The sequence below is a fragment of the Lampetra planeri genome, chromosome 33 (assembly GCF_965212315.1).
Source record: "Lampetra planeri chromosome 33, kcLamPlan1.2.h2, whole genome shotgun sequence".
NCBI classification, from domain to species: Eukaryota; Metazoa; Chordata; class Hyperoartia; order Petromyzontiformes; family Petromyzontidae; genus Lampetra; species Lampetra planeri.
In genome coordinates this window covers 2848380-2871366 of record NC_136139.1, presented here as the reverse complement: position 1 = coordinate 2871366, position 22987 = coordinate 2848380, and the positions used below count along the sequence as shown (strand labels likewise).

General features: G+C 48.2%; 1 protein-coding gene across 2 annotated transcripts in view; it reads right to left on the bottom strand.

The window, feature by feature from the left end:
• The window catches only part of LOC144729613 (tRNA 2'-phosphotransferase 1-like), a 142612-nt gene extending 122302 nt beyond the window's left edge, over positions 1-20310 (bottom strand). Inside the window, exon 1 of one of the 2 annotated variants that reach the window (XM_078610000.1) lies at positions 20242-20310. The gene's annotated coding sequence lies outside the window, so the exon portion shown is untranslated. Of the gene's footprint in view, positions 1-4513; positions 4693-20241 lie in introns of those variants that run through there. The other variant, XM_078610001.1, reaches the window with a different exon arrangement.
• Between the last annotated feature and the right edge of the window lie 2677 nt (positions 20311-22987).

The window sequence follows — 22987 nt, the reverse complement described above, 5'->3', positions numbered from 1 at the left end:
CTCTTTAATTGCTAGCCCCCCACCCCATTCCCACTTCAACGTTATTAAATACACTCGGAAATGTGAGCACTTCTTCACGCACACAAAACAAATGCTACGCGGCGACACTTTTTTCGCGCGCTTCCGCGTTCCCGTGGTGTAAATTCCACATTGCTATGGCAGGAGCCAGTCCTCGCATAGAGACCGGAATCGACAGTCACTGTCGACTACGCTGTGGAGTGCAACGGCCTCACTCGATGGTGGCAGCCCAAGACGTGAGGATGGGTTCACGTCAAAGGTCGCAACCGGGTACCCGATACCCGTACCCTACCCGATACCCAGCTACCCGTACCCGGCCGGGTACGGGTACCCGTTTGAGACCCTGGTGCGGCCGAGTACGGGTACGGGTAGACCGTTTGTCACTCATTTCCCAACGTCTTGTCTCTTCTCACAATTCAAGTTCCTAGAATCAACCCACCCGCGCCTGCAACATGGCTTCATCCCAGAGGTCGCAATCGGGTACCCGATACCCGTACCCTACCCGTACCCGGCCGGGTACGGGTACGGGTACCCGTTTGCGACCCAGGTGCGGCCGGGTACGGGTAAGGAATCAAAACCCGTTTGCGACCTCTGCTTCACGTCCAGCAACACACCTCCTTCACCTCCTTTTTCATTCCTGTCTCAAAGCCTCAGCCTCGTCTCCATCACCCACTCCCTTCCTTCCCCTCGCCCCTCCACTCAGTTCACGTCCCTCCCCTGTGGCCCTGTCGTGACCACCCCCTCCACGTGCCCTCTGCTCCGGTCTCTCAGTCCTCGGCCCGTAACACTGCCCCCCCCCCCCCGCCGCCCTCCCCCTGCCATCTAAATCACTCTGTTTCTTTTTTTGTGTGACCGCTTTGAAACCACGTCAAGCGCCTTGAGCAAAGTCGCTCTGTAATTAAAAAGGACAGGTTAAGGCTTGGAATGGAAATTAATTAACTCATTACCGTGTCACATTGAACGTGACTTCTTGCTCCAATAAGCAGGGAGGTGCCGCTCAACTTACACTTGCAGCCCTGTGCCAGTGGTGGAATTTCCACGTTCCTATGGTGGGGACAAGTCTATCCTTTAGTCCATTCCTTAGGACAATCACTGTTAGCCACCCACAAAGTGGTACTTACTTTATCGACCCTGGAATTGTGGTGAGCCGAGTCAACACCCGACAGGAATTCGAACTCGCGACTTTCCGATTGGGAGCCGTTCGCTCGATCTCTGAGCGACGTGGCTGGGTTTGAGGTCATTGCGTGAATGGCTTTTATACACAAAATATATAAGCCATATGGCATGATCGTCGTCATTATCGTCAACAGGCATTGTTAATCCGCTGCCGCATGGAGGCTCTTCTACCTTAACTTCTCATTGTTCTTCAATACATTCCTGCCGTTCATTTTCCTCCGCGTGTGATAACGACTACGGCCGCCAGAGGATCCGAACCCGCGAACAGTCTCACCGTTTCGATGTAAAGCTTTCGTGACTGCAGGGATTCATATTCTTGGTTCTTTCGGTAAAGTCACGTAGAAGGGAAACAATAAAATAATAATAAAAAAATATGTAAATATAAAACAATAAAATTCTTACAACGTTTCGATTGCAACACAAGCAATCATCATCAGGTGTGAAAACCACAGCAATATATTTTTTTTAAAAAGTGGCGTTTATTTTAACGTTGACCGCCACTTTTTTTCAAAATTTCTTGCTGTGGTTTTCACACCTGATGATGATTGCGTGTGTTGCAATCGAAACGTCGTGAGATTTTTATTGTTTTTTTTATTGTTTCCCTTCTACGTGACTTTACCGAAAGAACCAAAAATATGAGTCTCACCGTTGATCTGTGTGTGTGCCTTCATTTATCGAACCCCTACGAGTGAAATATCTCCCTCACGGTGCCACAGCAGCGCACGGACCTTGTGACGGATTAGATGTTAACTACCTCGCCTGGTATACAGGAGGTCGTGGGTCCGATCCCGAACACTGAGATGTTAACTACCTCGCCTGGTATACAGGAGGTCGTGGGTCCGATCCAAAACCCCCGACCGCCTGTATACAGGGTGCTTAAAAAATGTTTTAACACTTCTGAGAATTTGCAGCAATCCAACGAGAAACATGCCTCCGGGCTCTGGAGACCACCTGGAAAAGATTCCAGGCACGCGTTGACAATGCTGGCGAACAAGTGGAGACCCTTTGAGATTTCGCAGCTATTAACATCACATTTGTTATCATGTTACAGTGCAGTATCCGTTATTTACCATTAAAAACGTTAGTCCCATATAAGTGTTACAAAATGTTTGAAGCACCCAGTATTCGGGGTTTGCGTGTCTCTCTCTCCCCGTGGTCGTGTGGATTTTTCTCCGGGTCCCTCCGGTTTTCCCCACCACATTTAGAATCAACGTCGCTCACGCGCGTTTAGAAAAATGTGGCTGCTGTGAATGTCCACGTGTTGATATCGCTCGGTGGGACTTACCTGGTAAAATAAAAACATTACTGAGTTTTAGTTTCTTTATTTTGTTCCTCTTTTGTACTTTCCCAGTGTACAACTGTTTCTTCCTCGTAAAGAGTTTCGTAAACGTGTCGTATAATTCTCATTTGTAAGTATGTATGTGCTGTATGTTGAACTTCTTTCGCACCGTACGTAGCCAAGCGTGCTAATCGGAGGTGCCGGGGAAGGGACAACTCCTCTGACGACATCAACAGATATTCCATTTGTCCCGAGTTGCTTCCGCTTTGTCCATTCTCCGAAGAGCAGAGTTTGACATCTTCAAGTGTGACACTGGGCAAAGACCTCAGGAGATACTGGTGAGACGACGTCTCGGCTGGCCTGGGAACACCTGGAGATTCCCCATGAAGGGCTAGAGTCTGTGTACAGTAGTGTAGTGTGTAGTAGTGTATAGTGTAGTCGTGTGTAGTGTATAGTAGTGTATTGTGTAGTGTATAGTAGTGTGATGTGTATAGTAGTGTAGTGAATAGCAGTGTGTAGTGTATAGTAGTATAGTGTATAGTAGTGTAGTGTATAGTAGTGTATAGTAATGTATAGTAGTGTATAGTAGTGTAGTGTATAGTAGTGTAGTGTATAGTAGTGTGTAGTGTATAGTGTAGTAGTGTGTAGTGTATAGTAGTGTGTAGTGTATGGTGTAGTAGTGTGTAGTGTATAGTAGTGTGTAGTGTAAAGTTGTATATAGTGTAGTGTATAGTAGTGTATAGTGTGTAGTACTATAGTGTAGTCGTGTATAGTAAGTGTCTATAGCACTATAGTGTAGTAGTGTATAGTAGTGTATAGTGTAGTGTATAGTAAGTGTGTAGTACTATAGTGTAGTAGTTTATAGTGTAGTGTACACTACTACACTAGACACTACACTATAGTGTAGTAGTGTATATCAGTGGGTAGTAGTGTATAGCACTGTGTAGTGGCGTAGTGTATAGCACTACTACACTAGACACTACACTATAGTGTAGTAGTGTAGTGCAAGTAGTAGTGTATAACACTACTACACTATACACTACACTATAGTGTAGTAGTGTATATCAGTGGGTAGTAGTGTAGTGCAGTAGTGTATAGTGTAGTGTAGTAGTGTATAGCACTGTGTAGTGGCGTAGTGTATAACACTACTACACTATACACTACATTATAGTGTAGTAGTGTATATCAGTGGGTAGTAATGTAGTGCAGTAGTGTATAGTGTAGTGTAGTAGTGTACAGCACTGTGTAGTGGAGTAGTGTATAGCACTACTACACTATACACTACACTATAGTGTAGTAGTGTATATCAGTGGGTAGTAATGTAGTGCAGTAGTGTATAGTGTAGTGTAGTAGTGTACAGCACTGTGTAGTGGAGTAGTGTATAGCACTACTACACTATACACTACACTATAGTGTAGTAGTGTATATCAGTGGGTAGTAGTGTAGTGCAGTAGTGTATAGTGTAGTGTAGTAGTGTATAGCACTGTGTAGTGTAGTAGTGTATAGCACAACTACACTAGACACTACACGATAGTGTAGTAGTGTATAGTGTAGTGTATAGTAAGTGTGTAGTACTATAGTGTAGTAGTTTATAGTGTAGTGTATAGCACAACTACACTAGACACTACACTACAGTGTAGTAGTGATGGAGTCTGTGGCCATGGAAAGGGAGGTCTGTACCAACCCTCCCCACCACGCTGCCACCACCGCAACCCTCACCAGCACGAGCGTGCTGAAAAAGGCACGAACTAACAAGTGTGCCATATGGAACCTCCACCCCCCTTCATCTGAGAAATGATTTCATTCCGCAGGGCGAATGGGTTCCTCCGTTTCATTCCCCAGGATGTATTGCCCTCCGGTAAAGATCTCGATAACATCTCATCCACTCCATCTAAGATTATATCCCCGTCAGGGCAAGCTGCGGCAGCGTTAAACCAGCAAAAAATAAGTTTGAGTGACAATTCACAAATGATAGCCCTCCGGGAGAACGGCGCAAATGCGCGGTAATCACACGCGCGTAAAACAACAACAACAACTTACCCCTCCAAGGTGTCAAATCTGCAACACCCTCCTCCTCCTCGTCCTCCTCCTCGCCTCCAATGTGATTCGTTTCACTCGCTACGGACGGCCGCAGATGAAAGACGCAAGCGACGTCAACAATTTGTCGGGCACATTTTACTCGATTGTGTACTCGGCTTTGGTTGGTGATCTTAGACAATGGGGGGCCCCCACAATGCAGTGCTTCGGGAAATGCTAATGGTCGTTTTTGCACAGATGTCAACGTTGCTGTTTTACACACACGCACGTGCGCGCGTATATCTCGTTTGTAACGTATTAGTTATCTAACCTGCCACTATATTATTCTGTACGATGGGGGTATTGTTGTTTACTTCTCAAGGCTCACAGATTTGATTGAGTGGAGAGAGCCGCAGATGATGCCTCCGCTGGTTTGTTGATGTCCGTGTCTCTCTCGGGTGTCGGGATTCTCTCGGAGAAACAGTCTGACGTCTTCAGGAATCCCCTCGATATCCCCCCCCGTAGTTTTACAAAGCTCCGCGCAATTCTATGCCCTGTGGGGCAGTTTCACCCGCTTATTTCTCTTCTCCATCGTGCGCTCCGTAGGTCCGGTTCATTGGTTCTTCGTATCTTGAATTTAAGCTCCATTTGCAGTGCTCTTATGCAGGGTGCTCGTCTAAATACCTTGGTTGGATTTGACACTACACTTACACCTGTCTCTCTGTTCGCATACTAAACTAAACAATTGTATTATTTCGGTAAAGTCAAGTAGACTTAACCGAAAGAACCAAAAATATGAATCCCTGCAATCACGAAAGCTTTAAGTCGAAATTTTAACAATTGTATTTACCGGGTAAAGCCCACTAACCAATGTAGCTCTTTTTTCAGAAGCGACCCGGTCACAAATCATAGCTCAACGAAGTGGCTTATCGCGGGGAAATTCATAGCAGACAAATTCTCTAAGTGTGTGATGTTGATTCTAAATGTGGAGGGGAAAAAGCGATCGCTTGTGTTGTGATCGAAACGCCGTAGTTTTAGTTGTATTTTCTTTCAACCTATCTACGTGACTTTACCGAAAGACCCACATAATATAATTTACACTTGCTTTTTCACTGTACTCTGATAATTGTATATCTATTTATATTCTTAATTTTACCAGGTAAGATCCACTGAGCTAAATATGACTCTTTTTCAGAAGCAACCTGGCTATCAGGAATGGATAGCCCAATGAAGTGGCTTATTGCGTGGACATTTAGAGGAGCTCAATACTCTAAATGCACGTTGATTCTAAATGTGGAGGGAAAAATCAGAGGACCCGGAGAAAAATCCACGTGTCCACGGGGAGAACACACAAACTCCAAATATACAAGCGTTAGGGTCTGGTTCGAACCCACGGCCTCCTGTATACCAGGCGAGGTAGTTAACATCTCGCCACCAGATGTCTTGCAACCCCCATTTAACTCTCCAAAAAATTAAGATATGTTTAAAAACAGAAATTAATATGCAAAGGGACAACAAAATAGGGGTTCATTAATATGGAGGGTCATAAAACATCCGGACCACACTGTAGATGACACTGTTTAGATGTTATTTTATCCATCCCACTCTGGATAGTGTAATGGGTATCGCACTGGACTTGCAATCCAGAGGTCGCGGGTTCCGATTCGTGGCAGTTGAAACAACTGGTAAGATTGGTTCTCTGGAACGGCGATGTTCGTATCTTTGTTTGGTCGTTGCTGCTGCTGCTGTTGTGTTCGCCCACCACGGATCTGGCTTGTAAAGCAGACCGAGGAAACTGGCTAAACGGGATCATCCGTGCACCAAATACAATCAACGTGAACTTGACTTGTGAAATCCCACTCTGTGTCACTGTCCATCCAGCGGTATAAATCGTTCCATTACAGTCAGTCAATCGGTTGCTCGTGCGTGGTGGGATAAAGTGTGGGCCCTCCACACACTTACCAGAGGGACAATATACCCTCTGCAGGGGCTCTGCAGAGCTCCCTCTAGCGCAGAACTCCCTTTTCATGCAGTGGTGTGAGCGAACAGTTACAGAGGCTGCGTCTTTATCACTCTTTTATACCAATGCCACATTTCCCCCAAACCGACTCCAGATCGAGATATGAACACGGCCGCTAGAGGTGTCTAAAAATACAATAAAACAAATGAACAAGGTCAAACCAGAAGACACGTGCGTGCTACGCTTGTCCTGTAGCAAAATGACGATTGCAAATGTCCCCTTTCATATCGTCCCGCGGTCATTATTTCGCTTTCAAATCCCACTCCGCACCGCGCCTGTCGCCTGAATTAAACTCGAAATCCAAATGTCAAGGTCCATTTAATACGGAGGAGCGAGCTATTTTTAATCGCGAGGCATGTTCTCATGGCCCACTGAGCATGTTCATCGAGGGATAATGTACACTATAAATACAGCACGCGGAGCCAAGGTACGCACGTGCTCTGGGGCACAGTGCGCAAGCCCATGCACGCACGCGGGCGGCAATCATTCAGGCTGCTCTTCTGGGCAGAACATTACACGCACAAAGTGCTCGCCACAAATGAACCACCGATGAATACCTCGCTGATCTCGTCCGGGAGCATAAATCACCATCACGTGGACTCCGGTCATCCTCGCGGCAGCGGCGTTTGGCTCCAACAAGCCCGGTGGTCACCCAATCACGGCGCTTTCGGATGCGCTTCCGTGGCCGTCTGGAACGCTCTCTCTTACGATATTAGGAAGCCACTGGAGCTATGCACTTTTAAATCATGACATAGATTGACAAAACTAATTTAGGGCCTTTGCCAATCCACTGCTGGATGGCTTAATCCAGCAGTGGATTGGCAGAGGCCCTATCGGTCATTGTAATGTAAATATTACATATTTATATTATATTCCCCATGCTATCATCGTATATCTGACAGGCGTGCCACCGTGGTAAAGCCACTGAACTCGTAATCATGAAGGTTCGAATCCCGTTCGGGATGTCACGAAAACGAGCACCCATATTTTTGGGTTCTTCTGGAGGTCAATATCCGATGTCCTACGGCGGGAACGGCCATACCACTGTGGAATTTCCACCCTCGTCTGTGCAATTGGCTCAGGAGGAATTAGCACAGACGAGGACTGAGATGCGCTCCGACTTTTGTCAGTGGTTCTTCACCTTTTACTGCAGCCCGCACCTCCTTTGGTTTATCAATCGTAAGTATATATATAATGTATAATAAATACATCGGTTTGGTGAAACAAATTTAGTTGTACTTACGTGCCCGTGCGTAGTTTGTGTGTTCAATGTTTTACCTTCTAGAATAATCTGGCAATGTCTCGCAGCCCCAGCAAGGGTCAATACGAAGAACCACTCCACCCACGTCATTGCTCAATGAACGAATGTCGGCAATGCTCACACAATGGATAACAGCAACAGCAGTAGCCTTGCACCCAAGGCTTGATAACGCAGCCTCGGCTGCAACACCCCCCCCCCCCACGTGCTCAAAACATAACCGCGGATTTTGTGCAGCCCATTGTGGAGGAGCTGCCGCACCTGGCCAGCTGAGGCACGAACGCGATCCGCTGGGCACGCCTTTGCGTATTGTCTGTCGAAGTGCATCCACGTTGTGAATTATAGAACGCCCGAGCCACGAATTCTTTGACGAGGCAGCAGGACCGGACGGTGCTGAGAGCTGCTGCAATTCGCGTGGTCTCTCGTTTTTTCGTTATCGCGAGCGTCACATTTGAACCGTAACACACCTTGCAACCAAAGGCATTTCAAGTCCGGATAAGTAGATTTGGCGGGAGACTTGGGAATATTCGTTCTACATCCAGCAGTGGATCGGCCATGGTTGATGCTGATTGCTAAATAGGTTATCTTCTTAAAACCCGTCGGTCAGAAGTTCATACCTGTCAACCCCTCATCAGTGCCCTACCTGATTACAGACCAATTCAGACCGTATTGGTCACCCCGTGCCCCGTACAAATCTCAACGTTCATCCTACGAAGTCCCATCACAAGGATAGAAACACAAACAAATAGACATATTGAAACGGCTGTACACCGTATGGACCTGAAAACTCAATTTCCCTGGACAAGAATACGGGGTAAACCGTATGGGTTGACAGCGATGGTAGTTGATCAAAGACGCGTCATGACGCTGATAACATAATTTGGTGACGGAAATGTATCCCCAATGTATGTTTTAACTTCCCGATGTTTTTTGTATTATTATATACAATACAAACTATCTGCATGGTCATTATCAGAGTGCTGCGCTAAGCACTGATGACACCACTCTGACGCCGGTTCCCCGACGCTAGCTTAACAATGTCTGCTTGATCGATGTTTTTTTTATTCACAAAAGAAGAGTTTGTGTAAGGAAGGCCACACAATGCAATCTTCGGATAAGGGCGAGGGGGGGAGTTAGAAATGTTATAACAACATCAGTGTAGCGCCACATTAAATACGCACTGCAATGACAATAGTTTAAAGCGATTTGAAGCATGTTTTATTTTCAAAATGGAAATATGGTTTTGGGGGGGGGGGGGGCAGAGCTTTGTGACGTCATATTTGAGGGGGGAGTCTGACCTTTGTGACGCCGTGTGACGAGGGGGGGGGGGGGTAAAAAAATCGTCCAAAATCGCGTGACGTCATTTATGGACGGCTCCTAAGGGCGTATTACAAAGGTGCCCCCATACAGTATAGGCTCAAGCATACTGTTAGGACAAGTGCTGTTAGCGATAATCTATGAAGGTCAGTACGGCACACGAGGGGGTAGGTGGCCAGCACCACGCCCGGCCGCTTTTGTCTCCCTGGTGGCGATGTTTACTCCACACCGCACCAGGTACTCATTTGAGGCTGAGTCGACCTAGGGAAGGAGGTCCAGGACGGGTTCAGAGAATCGTCACTGGTGTTGGTGGCCGTGAGCGGGAATCGAACTCGGATGTCCAGGTTCGTAGCCGCAGCGCGTGCAAACCACTGCGCCCCCCCCCCCCCCACTCCACGAAAACAAAGACAAAGACCTCCCGTAGAGCCTTAACAGACTGTTGGGGCAAGTGTTCATAGCGAGTAGCACCTATGAAGGCCGGCACGGCACACGAGGGCACACAACACACTGATGAGGAAGCTGTCTCTCTCTCCCACAGAGCCCCGTGCTCACGTCACACCTCCACCCCCCATTGTATCGCATCGTTCCTTCTCGAACCTTCCAGAATGTTCTTTCCATCTGCTCCCTCCTCCGACTTCTCACCGACCCTGTTCCTCATCCACTTGCTCCACCTTCTCTCCTCTCTTGCTCTCAGTCAATACCCCCCCCCCGCCGTAGCTAGAGTGTATTGATTCAATTGTTTCCAAGTTTCAAGTTTCATTTATTAGGTCTAGCCCTGTGAGCCACGCGGCTCTTGAGTCGGGTGCAAACGCAACAAACAAAATATGAACACAGAATAATCCCAAAGCGATGACGCGCAACAGAAACATCCTGGAATGTGACCCTTTCGTACGTTTCGGCAAAAAAAAATGTTTGCGTAACCCCTGCAGCCGCGAGAAGGCCGCGACATTAACCACAATGTTAAAATAATAAAGGTGCAGCCCCTGCAATGGCCCACGCCACTGCCGGCGTAACAGCCTCCACTATCTACGTATGCTGCATGTGTGTTGGACTTCTTTCGCACCGTACGTAGCCAGCCGTGCTAAAATCTCGAGAGCCTCCCTACGGTGTATTTGGATGACTCTTCCACGCGGGTGAGATATCTTGTCGGAAGCAAGTTCAAGTTCATTTATTAGGTATAGCCCTGTGAGCCATTCGGCTCTTGAATCGGGTGCAACCGCAACAAACAAAAAACAAAAACATGAAAAAAAACATCTTAAAGTGAATATGTGACTAAGTGCAAACAGAAAATCCAAGAAAAGACAGAAAAAAATTGCAGAAAAAACACCGTACACCAACGCTGTGTGCAAAAATCCCAGTGGGATGCAAGTCAAACAACCGACAACAACCACAAGACAACTTAGATTAAGGCCATCAGTCTAACTCTGTACTACAACAAACAAACATGGCTAAACCAATACACTTTTCGAAATCACCAAAATAAAGCCATGAAAGCAATGAAACAGTGGTGGGGAGTTACCCACACTTTACCCCACCACTCACGACCTGTCGTCGATCGACCGACATGTCATACTGCTGGATGGACAGAAGCGGTGGAGCCGATGAAGGATTTAAGAAACCCGCCCCACTGCTTCAGCTGTGAGCGCCCGCGGTGACGAGGAGATGTCAACTACCTCGCCTGGTACACAGGAGGTCGTGGTTTCGATCCCGACCCTGACGCCTGCTGCTGTATATTGAGAGTTCACGCTTATCTCTCCCCGGCGGGCGAGTACATTTTTAATGCGGGGATTTTCCCCATCGACATTGTGAAACCTGCATCTGGAGTAGTTGGCCGCTGCAAATTCCCACGTGATGATAAGCCTCTTCGTCGAGCTATGATCATCTGTGAGAGGCAGATCGCTTTTGAAAAAAGAACTATACAGTACCTCAGCAGGCCCTTGCCTGGTAAACACATTTTTTTTTAAGTTCTAAGATGCCGCGCAGAGAGAACGAACCGACAACGACGACGTCTCGGATCGCAACTCCAGTGCCGCTCTAACCACGACCCCCGCTGGCAAAAACGTCCCCCATCCCAAGCGCGCTCACATCGCCTTTGGACTTTGCTCAGCTATTCCGGTGCAACTTTCCTTCGAGGTGTCCACGGCGCAACGAGAAACAACTGCCCCCTCCTGCCAACAGCCCCCTGCGGAGAGAGTTGGTGGGGGGTTTGGGGCATCCTCCTCGCGTTACGCCGTAGAGAAATGACAGCGCGCAACGCGACACCGCAGAGCTCCTTCTCGGCGTCCTTTTCCACGGGGGGCCGCTGCCTCTCTCACCGTGCCACGCCAGTGACTCGTTCGTAGAAATCCTCGGCAGTCGGTTCCAAATGTAAGTGCAAGAAATGAAACGCGCGTGCGTGCGTGTGCGTGTGCGCGCGCGTGTGCGTGTGCGTGCGTGTTCGTGTGCGTGTGCGCGTGCGCGTGCGCGTGCGCGTGCGTGTGCGTGCGCGTGTGCGTGTGCGCGCGTGTGTGCGTGTGCGTGCGTGCGCGTGCGCGCGCGTGTGCGTGTGCGCGCGCGTGTGCGTGTGCGCGCGCGTGTGCGTGTGCGCGCGCGTGTGCGTGTGCGCGCGCGTGTGCGTGTGCGCGCGCGTGTGCGTGTGCGCGCGCGTGTGCGTGTGCGCGCGCGTGTGCGTGTGCGCGCGCGTGTGCGCGCGTGTGCGCGCGCGTGTGCGCGTGCGTGTGCGCGCGCGTGTGCGTGTGCGCGCGCGTGTGCGTGTGCGCGCGCGTGTGTGTGTGCGTGCGTGTGCGTGTGCACGCGCGTGTGCGTGTGCGTGCGTGTGCGTGTGCGCGCGCGTGTTGACATTCTTTCACAGCGCACGTCGCCAATCGTGCCAATTGGAGGTGCGGGGGTGAAAACGAGAGCAGACTAAACACGAAAAGCAGTTCTAAGAAAATTAGTTTTCTATAAAGAAGATGTAAAAGTGCACAGCTCCGGTGGCTTTTTAATATCGGAAGGAAGAGCGTTCCAGACGTCCGCAGAAGCGCATCTGAAAGCGAGCGATGCAAGTGACCGACTGTGCATTTTGAAGTGCAATCACACGTCAAGGCACGATTACAAAAATTAGTAACACGTAAATAAATCAACCTATATCGTGGGTGCACGGTGGGTGGCGAGGTGTTGGTCCGGTCAGGCAGAGACGAGAGAGAGAGAGAGGGTGTGTGAGCTCCATCAACAATGAGTCCCAGTGACCGTCTTTGTACGACAGATAGATTAAAAGGGTTGCTGCGAAGATGACCGCAGTTTTGCGAAACGTGTATCGCAAGGGTTGTTTTTGTTCCTGTGTTTGGTGTGGTCACCACAGCAGTGGCCACACTTATACGCCCATCAACAATGCTACACCAGGGAACAGAATCGTGTTTATACGGCACAGTGTTGGGGGAAATGCTGCCACAGGGGGTGTTATGAGTTAGCGCCCTGGACTTGTAATCCAGAGGGCGTTGGTCCGAGTTGATCTCCTTCCGCGGCAGTTGAAGCAATGGGACAGGTTTCTTAAATCTCCACCACCTCTCCTTCCTCCGTGTTCGCCGAGCGGAATTAATGGGTTCACCACAGCGAGGCCATCAGCAGCAGTTCGCGTGCGGTGGGTTAAAGTGTGTCTACTCCCACGTCTTCCAAGACGTCTGGCCCAGCGTGGAAGAGTAGGCCAATGTACCTTCAAGAGAGGCTTCTTTTGAGCTTCTTTTAGTGGAGGACCTTCCGCCAGTAGAGGCGTGAGCGAGCTATTGCAGGGCTGCCCCTGTACCTCGCAGTATTTGGTAAGAGGCTAGGATTTTAACCCGAGATTTGAACAGCTGTTAGCCCATTGTTTTGCAACGACCGCTTCGTTATTTAGCCGAATCAGCAGAAGCAACGGCAAATGTGACGGCTGCATTTGTGCCCTCGGCACTGTGACCCAAACAAAATAATGCCGGAGGAATATCACGCATGCGAGATGTCACGTACCCAGATACGATCGGAATTAGGAAATGTATGAGTCGTATCCATTTCCGTCAAGAAACCGTCAGGCACGACACGATTATTGTCGGGAGACATTCGCCCGGCGTGGATTCTAAGATTAAACTATGTTTTTATTTCACCAGGTACGGCCCACTGAGCTATACATACCTTTGTCAGAAGCGATCTGGCCACAGATGATAGCCCAACGAAGTGGCTTATCATGTGGATATGTAAAGCAGCCAAATACTCTTCTAAATGCACGTTGATTCTAAATGTGGAGGGGAATACCAGAAAAATCCACGCGACTACGGAGAGAAAGAGAGAGGCACCACAAACTCCAAATATACAGCAGCAGGCTGTCAGGGTCGGAATCGAACCAACGTCCTCCTGCATACCAGGCGAGGTAGTTAACATCTCGCCACAGTTAACACTGGATGAGCCGTCGTGGTATAGGTTTGACTGATACGAACACTACGAGTCATACGAATACAAAGCTGTTGCCAATAACAAACAGAAGGAGGAGGAGGAGCTGCAGCCTCGGATGTTAACGGGTTTCCCCAAGATGTTTGCGCCGCTGATCCGTGTAAATCATCATCATCAATTAGCCACGGCCAATCGCCTGCTCAATGAAGGTCTCTTTCAGCCGACCCCATCTCTCACGACCACGCGATGCCATAATGAACGTAACCATAATAATAATCATCATCGACGCACCTGCACGGGACCCGATTTTACACACCAGGTGTAAACACCCCCCCCCCGCCCCCCCCGTCCTCTCTCTGTCCAAAACCGGTCGTCTTTCCACGGTCAGTTCTAAGTGGGCTGGAATGGTAACCAGAGCCAAGCGAGCTAGCACCTGCTTCGGACGAGTTGGCTATTAACCCCCACCGTCTCCCTCGTTACCGGCGTAGGCAGGATGTTAACTACCTCGCCTGGTATACAGGGAATCGTGGGTTCGATCCCGACCCTGACGCCTGCTGCTGTATATTTGGAGTTGGCGTGTTCTACCCGCGGTGGTGTGGATTTTACGCCACATCGAGAATCAACGTGCGCTTAGAGTATTTGGCTATTCTGTATTAACACACGACGATAAGCCACTTCATCTTCTTGGTTCTTTCGGTAAAGTCGCGTAGAAGGGAAATAATAAAATAATAAAAATAAAACATAATAAAATACAATTCTCACGACGTTTCGGCCACAATGCAAGCAGACGTCCTCAGGTGAAGAACAGGGCTGTCGGAAAAGACAGCGTCTGAATTCAGACGCTGTCGTTCCGACAGACCTGTTCTTCAGATGAATCCTTGCAGTCACGAAAGCTTTAAATCGAAATTTAAGAGCTATAAAGCTCAGTGGGCCTTACCTGACAAAATACAGGGTGCTTCAAAAAAATGTTAACACTTCGGAGAAATTGCAACAATACCACAAGAAATGTGCTCTCCATGAGACCACCTGGAGAAGATTCCAGGCATGCGTTGACAATGACGGCGAACAATTGGAGACTGACTTTTTGAAGCTATTAACATTCACATTTATCATGTTACAGTGTATTATAATTTTTTTGCAATAAAAACGATAGTCCCATATAAGTGTTAACATCTTTTTGACGCACTCTGGATTTCGAGTTTGCGGTGTCTCTCTCTGGTCGTGACCACGTGGATTTCCCGTGGAGTCCGCAAATGACTGGGCTAAGAATTGAGCCGTGCCGGGGGCTTTCACGGCTTCCGTCTCCGATGTGTCACCGCCGTGGGGGAAACGCCGCGTAACGATCCCTGCAGGATCGATGTTTTCCAGCATCATTTGCTTAAGCAGAACACTCTGAGCCCGGAGGCGCCCTCAGCAACTGTTCCGATTTGCGGCCTCCCTCCTTGCACCCACCGCCGAGTGAGCTGTTCGGCGGCTGACTCCGAGAGAAAGACCGTGTCCCTGAAAAACGGCGTGCCCTCAAACCCCCCATTCGTACAATTAGGCTCAGCAGCGGTCAGAATCAGACCGCTCTCTTAGGCTGATGATTACGATCGGCATCGATATTTCTCTTCCACGCCTGAGTGGACTTCTTTGAGACATCATGGATAATCTCAATTGCGGATGGCAAATTCTCTCAGGCATTGTTGGTGGATTAAAAAAAAAATCTCAACAATTTCAAAGTAAGCAATGATGGAGATCCACCTCGCTTGAGTTGTACGTTGCATTAAAGGAGCGCCCGTAATCGACATCGCACGCCTTCTCGAAGCATACTTTTTTTAAAGGTCTATCGTACCGCATCCTCCAGACTGGGCTTGGAGATTCACACGCAACAGAGAGCCTCCCAAAACACATTCTGCACCTGTAGATGCTGCCAATGAATCTCTCAGAGCTGCATTGAGGTTGGATGTAAAAGCAAACATGTTGATCTTCAACCCTCCCCCTCACCGTGTAATTATTTGTAACTGGGATTGAGATCGTAACCGACACTGCAGGCCACACCGAGAAGCCAACTTCAGCTCGGGGCGGGGGTAAAACAAAACACACCAGGGGGGTTGGAACTCAGGCTCCCGAGTGTCGCCGGCTCTGTGCTCTGCTGCAAGGATTAGCAGCAGGGTCCCGCATACCCCGGACCCTCTCCCGAGCCACCGACCCACGGAGGAGCCAGGGAGGAGCCGACTCGTGCGTGCCACGGCGCCCGTTATGTTTTCAAATTGGCTCCGAATTTGTGTGCCTGTAAACGAGACGCGAATGCCCGAGCGTTGCACGCGCCGCTCGATGCACGCGAACAGCTGTGACGAGCAGCCACCCGCCCGCCCCCCCCACAAAAGCGCGGTGGGAGGGGGGGGGGCTGACTCCCGAGCTGCCCGGCAGCGTTGTGATGGATAAACGCGCCAGCTCCATCCATCACGACGCTCTGTGTCTTCTCGGCGCGTCACGTGCCGCCCAATTACTTCCTGTTTGGCGACACCTGCCGTGTGGAAACTTCGCCCAAAACCACCACCACCACCACCACCCTCCCCCCCCCTCGGCGTCCGATCGCTCGCGGCCTCTCCCCTTCTGCCCGTTTCACCCCCATATGCTGACGCATTCCTTAATGCGCGCCACGCGGAACGAGCGCCTCACTCCCACCGTCCGTGTTGCGCGCATCTCTCGTTTCGCGGCTGAAACCATCGCGAACGGCGAGGCGAGGGCGGTTAGCTAATTTCCCCAAAAAATTGACTGCTTTCTGCTCAGCTCGTTGTTTTTTTAAGTCCGAAAGGTGACTGCTGCTGTGTTTATATATGCGCGCGTGTGTGTGTGCGCGTGTGTATTTTAAACGAGACAAATCTGTCTGTTGGCAGAGTGCACCGTTCACGATTGGATGATGACCGCTGCAAATTTGCGAACTTGGCCCGCCGTCTCGCATGGACTCGTAAAACGAGTGCCAACCTTTGTAGGAATACCAACTGTGGTTGTGAATTTGGAATGTCCTCCGTGAAATAGGGGACGTGGAATTCTCAACCGGAGGCCCCTGCGAACGGAGATGGCAAAGCTGCCTCGTGGTTCGTCTGGAGCGGAGAACAAAAGCCGAACATTTGACTTGAAACCAAAAAGTGTAACTCTGACTCAACGAAGAGCAATTGCTTAACACGTGGTAGGGCTTTCGCGAGCAATATCATCCATCATATTAGGGGGGGGGGGGGGAGTTGGGTTAGATCGCGTAAATATATAAATGTCGACGCAGCCAATTAAAGGGCTCGCAAGTGACGTCATCACATCTATCGCTCGATTTAAGGAACGAAACAAGTGACGTCATCACAGCTATCCCTCTATTTCAGGAACGAAACAAGCGACGTCATCACAGCTATCCCTCTATTTAAGGAACTAAACAAGTGACGTCATCACAGCTATCCCTCTATTTAAAAAACGAAACAAGTGACGTCATCACAGCTATCCCTCTATTTAAGGAACGAAACAAGCGACGTCATCACATCTATCGCTCTATTTAAGGAACGAAGCAAGTGACGTCATCACAGCTATCCCTCTATTTAAGTAACGAAACAAGTGACGTCATCACAGCTATCCCTCTATTTCAGGAACGAAACAAGTGACGTCATCACATATATCCCTCTATTTAAGTAACGAAACAAGTGACGTCATCACATCTATCCCTCTATTTAAGTAACGACACAAGTGACGTCATCACATCTATCCCTCTATTTAAGTAACGAAACAAGTGACGTCATCACAGCTATCCCTCTATTTAAGGAACGAAACAAGTGACGTCATCACGTCTATCCCTCTATTTAAGGAATCGAAACAAGTGACGTCATCACAGCTATCCCTCTATCTAAAAAACTAAACAAGTGACGTCATCACAGCTATCCCTCTATCTAAGTAACGAAACAAGTGACGTCATCACATTTATCCTTCTATTTAAGGAACGAAACAGGAGGATTTCTCCACAAATCTGGCTGTCCGCCTGATGAGGCTAGTTGTAATTACTGGCGAAACGTCGTACCCAGATTGTAAATGTTGTGGCTTGGCTCTCCAACACACCGGTGTGCTGTACTAGTAACGAATTGGCATTTTCTGTGTACGTGACAAACCTTACTAATTGGCTGTGTCGGGTGGTGGCGGGTTTAACGACACATTTACGCGATCTAACCCCAAAAAAAAAACTCCTCTATTATGAGAGACCATTGCACGACAAAGTAGTGGCACGTTGTTCTGACTCCATCCGACGACGACTCAGTCTGCTCCATTGACTTACAAGCGTGGCACTACGCAAGGCACAACGAGCTCTGTTAATGTCCTGTGAAGTTGATGAACGCACGCTACACGTTCACGGAAACGTTCCCTTTATTGTGTGCTAAAACCTTTAAGGCTGGCCAGCTAAGCTCATCGATTGCTGTTTTTTTTTTTCTCAGGAAACCGCATTTGTTCTAGATTTGAAGCTTTCGTGACTGCAAGGATTCATACTCTTAGTTTTTTCGGTAAAGTCACGTAGGTAAAAAATGAAATTAAATTTTATTTTAAAAAATCACGACGTTTCGGAGGCAACACAAGTCTCCGTCATCAGGTGGGACCGTCACAGCCAGATTTGCTGTATCAAGTGAGCATTCATTTTAATTTCATTTTTTTTACCTACGTGACTTTACCGAAAAAACTAAGAGTATGAACCGTATTTGTCACTATCCATCCTTTCGTCTGAAAAAGAAGCTTACACACAGCCACACGACAAAGGCAAACAACCCCCATATAGCTTCAACAGACTGTTGGGGCAAGTGCTGTTCGCGAGCACCTATAAAGACGAGTGGGTCATGTGGCCAGCACCACGCCTGGCCGCCTTTGTCTCCCAAGTGGCGATGTTTACACACCGCACCAGGTACCCATTTGAGGCTGAGTCGACTTAGGAGACGCCAAGGACCGGTTCAGATAACCGCCACTTTAATTGAATCAAACTCGGGTCGCCAGTTTCGTAGAGCGATGCGCTAACCACGTCGCCACCGCTCCGCTCGTACGGAAATACACGCACGCGCACACACGCGCGCGTGCGTGCAAATACAACAGAGTTGAGGATTTATCGACAACCCCGTTTCTTTCCGTTGCTTGTTTCCTGTCAGAAATGTTCCATTCCAAACTCCGTCAACTCGGCGCTAGTACATTCCAACGTCAAGAGAGAACACTCTGCAAGCATTCCCCGAAATTCCTCCACCTGCACAGACGGAAGCATTCCTGAACGTTCCGTCGGTTGAAGTGACTCTGCAAGTTTCTTTTTTCCCATAACAACAAGACGAGCTTGTGTAAAGCTCACTTTCGACACAATTCCGAGTTGCCCCATCTGCCATGTGAACGGGCCATGTCGAAACTCCCTTGCACCGCGTTAGCAGCCAGGGGGGGGGGTGTTGTTTGACCTTCACAGCAGAGGAATCATGATCGCAAAACAGCGGAAATGCATAACAGGTACTTGCACACGTGTGCAGCCACCATACACCCGCACGTCAAAACACTCCTCCCTCGCACCACTCGGCTTGCTAGATTCCCCCTCCCATCGACTCTCTTTTCCCACGCTCTTGTAGCCTTGCTCAAGCCAAGAAAATGATTCACTGTGATCTTGTTACAGCTCTGGTAACGGTGCTGTTGGTTGCTGGCTGCTTGAAGCCTTTGCTGACCGTACTCTGCAACTGCGCTTAACAAAAAAAATCCATATCCAAAAGTGGCGAGTTTTTATTCCACTTACTTACTACGTATGGCTTTCGAAGACTATCTGGGAGGGGGTTCAAGGGGAACACGTGGTGAGCTCGCAGCCCCGCCTACTTCTACGTAGACACGCCCACTCGGCCGCTAGCCCGCCTCAAGGAGCGAGCTGATTCGCTCCCTCCGACACCGGCCCCGCCTTGCCGCTCACAGGCCCCGCCCACTTCTGTCAACCCCGCCCACTACGCGAGTAGCTCCGCCCTCCGCCTGCATCGTGAGTTGAACAGGTGTGGGGGGGGTATTGGACACACACGGACAACCTTTCTGATGCCAGGGATCAGCCACACATTTCTCAATGACATTGCCTCAAATGGGAAGCATACAACAAGGGCACTTCGTCGCGGCACTTAAGTGCACGTTTGATACACAAGGGCGCTTGGTAGCTTTGGGGTCGTCCATAAATGACGTCACGCGATTTTGGACGATTTTTGACCCCCCCCCCCTCGTCACACGGCGTCACAAAAAGTCAGACCCTCCCTCAAAAATGACGTCACAAAGCTCTGCCCCCCCCCCCAAAAAAAAATAAAACATGCTTCAAATCGCTTTAAACTATTGTCATTGTAGTGCGTATTTAATGTGGCGCTGCACTCTGATCTTGTAGGAGAAAACATTTATTAAAAAGTCGATTTAATTAAGTAGAACATGTTGCCTATATTTATTTAAAGTTGCGCATTTTGATGTGAAGTCACATATCTCACCCCCACCCCTCGTCACACATCGTCACAAATGTCTGACTCCGCCCCCCCCCCCCCAGGTGCGTGACGTCATTTATGTACGGCCCCTTTACCACGTGGACACTTCAACGAAGCTGCCTCCGATCGTCAGGGCCAGTTCTGTGGTGTTGGGTCACGGGGTTATCGCGGCAAAAAAATAATAAATCGTGTAGCCTGTGCCCGAGGTCAAGGGGTCAGCGTTAAGCATTGTTAAGCCGCAGTGGCGATAATGCCCGAGGCTTAGAGAGACAGACCAAAGGCTTACTACTCTCGCAAGTCACGATTGTCTCTGCCCCACGTGCTCTTTGCCGAGGTGGTCGATGCCTGACGTGCGTTTTTTTCGTCGTTTTTGTTGCTCCACGACGCGCTGTGTGATCTTCTTCGGGAGGAACGTGGCGAGCGGAACGTCGGACACCGTGCCGAACGACTGCGCGGCACGACCCGGAAATCACTGCGGAGAACTACGCTGGCGCGACCACGAACACCTACACAACAACAATTACAACAACAATATAATTCGCGATTGCATTTCCGTTTGGCTCAGTTTTCACGCTTACGGCTCAGAGGAACAATCGAAAATCAGTAAATCAACGTGTCTCTTTCGTTGAGGCTCTGTGTTCGGTCGCTAATTACCGCATTACATAAACCATCATCCACACGAACTCGGGTCATCCAAAGACGGAGGTCACCGCATCGCGCGCTTTCATATGCGCGTCTGCGGCCGTCTGGAACGCTCTTCCATCCGACATTAGGAAGCCACTGGTGCTATGCACTTTTACATCCTCGAGATTGAAGACGTGTTTCTTTTAGAAGTACTTTCTGTGTTAACTTTTGTTGACCTTCGCCGCACCTTCGATACGCACGGTTGGCCACGCAGGGTGCGAAATAAGTTCAACGTACATACAGCGGACGTGGGAAAGATGACACCCATAATTTAAGCCCCCACAAATAAAGCGTAATCTTCTTTTTCGCACGGCTGGGGGAGCAGTTGTAGTTTTATGTTGAGGCTAGAAATCCATTCAACAACAAGCAACGCAGCAGTATCACCGCATCATTAAAGAGAGTTGCCAACTGCAGAGCAAACCCGGGCACATGTCTCAGCCAGCACGCGGGGTCTATGATGAGAGCTTGCACGGTGCAACTTGAACAAAGTAAAACACAACGACGACACCGCTAACCGGATCTCGACGCAGATAAATTCCGGCCGCCACCCGCAACACAAGCGCCGATTTCCCGGTCAGGTGGCGACCATCCGTTGAATAATATCATGGGACATTCTTGATTTGAAGCTTTCGTGACTGCAGGAATCCATACTCTTTGGTTCTTTCGGTAAAGTCACGTAGGTAGACATTTTTTTTATTTAAAAAAAGTTATTATATTAACAGAATTTTTTTTACCTACGTGACTTAACCGAAAGAACCAAAGAGCATCATGGGACATTTTTTTTTACCATTATCAAAGTACGAAAAATAATCATCTGTTTCACCCGCCCTTTATGGCACTTAAACAGGCGTTAAGATGTTCAAACACCAAATAGTTACTTTTTGCAAGGAATCAAATACTGCATTGACCAACACGTGCTTGTGGTGGACGTGCTATACACTCTGATAAGATATGCATCCGAGATTTGAAGCTTTCGTGACTGCAAGGATTCATATTCTTAGGTTTTTTTCGGTAAAGTCACGTAGGTAAAAAATTTAAATTAATAAAAGTAAAATAAAAATTAAATATTAAATTTTTTATTTAAATTTTATTAATTTTATTAATTTAAATTTTTTACCTACGTGACTTTACCGAAAAAACCTAAGAATAAGATATGCATCGTCTTTGAAACTGACAAAGAAAATGCATGTAAGCCAGTCATGCAGACGCACATTCTCTGGTGTCAGTGAATCACTTTCAAAGTCAATGTATATATATAATTATCAGAGCATGTTTGTTTGCATGTTCACCGCAAGTACCACGTGTGGTTAGTGCAGCACTTGACTCCTTGCAAAAAGGTTTCTATTTGTTGTTTGAACATCTTAGCGCCTGTGTTTTGTTGTTGTTGTTGTCAGGAAGGGTTAAAACCCATTCTTATTTTTAAATCCTTTATATTAAGTTCACTTGCTTGCTTGCACGCTTACGACCGTGCAAATCTTTCGGTCGTTTTTTAACCCACTTCCCGTGATCCAATCGAGCTGATATTTTGCACACAGACTCGTTGTGCGTGACAATTTATTTTCTTGAAAAAAAATTTCCTAAATTTTCCACTTTCTAGAAAAAAAATGTTTCATATTTAATTTAAAATACCAATGTGATAAAAATGCAACTCTTACTCAAGAAAAACAGAAATGAATAATAAAATAAAACCGATGCCACGCATATAAAGGATTTATAGTGAAAAACTTTGTTTTTTACGGGTTAATTTTTTCATTACTCATCACATTGTCGACGATCAAGGCTGCAGGTGCTTTGTGTGAGCAACTTCGGTGCGCAGTCACAATCGGCGCAGCATTTCTAAACGAAATTCCGGCGTGAGAGCCAAATCGTCGACCGAACCACCTGCAGTGGACACCGCTGGAAACTCGTGCCAACCGCCTCACACCGGCGAGAAGTGCAGGACTGAACTTGCGTAACCTAAATCGGTGTAAAACGAATGACGCGCCAGGTAACTCAACCAATGTCGATGACCAAAATCAGAGTAAACTATAAACAATGGCGCGATCTGAAGCTTTGTAAACTCCATCAGTGTCGACGACAATCTAGGAACTACAACGGAACGATGTAACGACAAGGGAACTGCAAGACAACGATCCACTTATGCCGTCTAATAATCCTGAAAGTCTTAACATTCCTGTAACAACTCAACAGCATTATTATCATTATTATTATACTCCGGATAGATATGTGAATAATCATCGTTTCAAACAAAAAAAATGTTCAACATAACTCACCGTTGCATCTTGGTACGTATAGTCCCAGGAGGGCAAAACCCGTTTGGTGTGATCGAACAGCCTCGAAGCTCAATG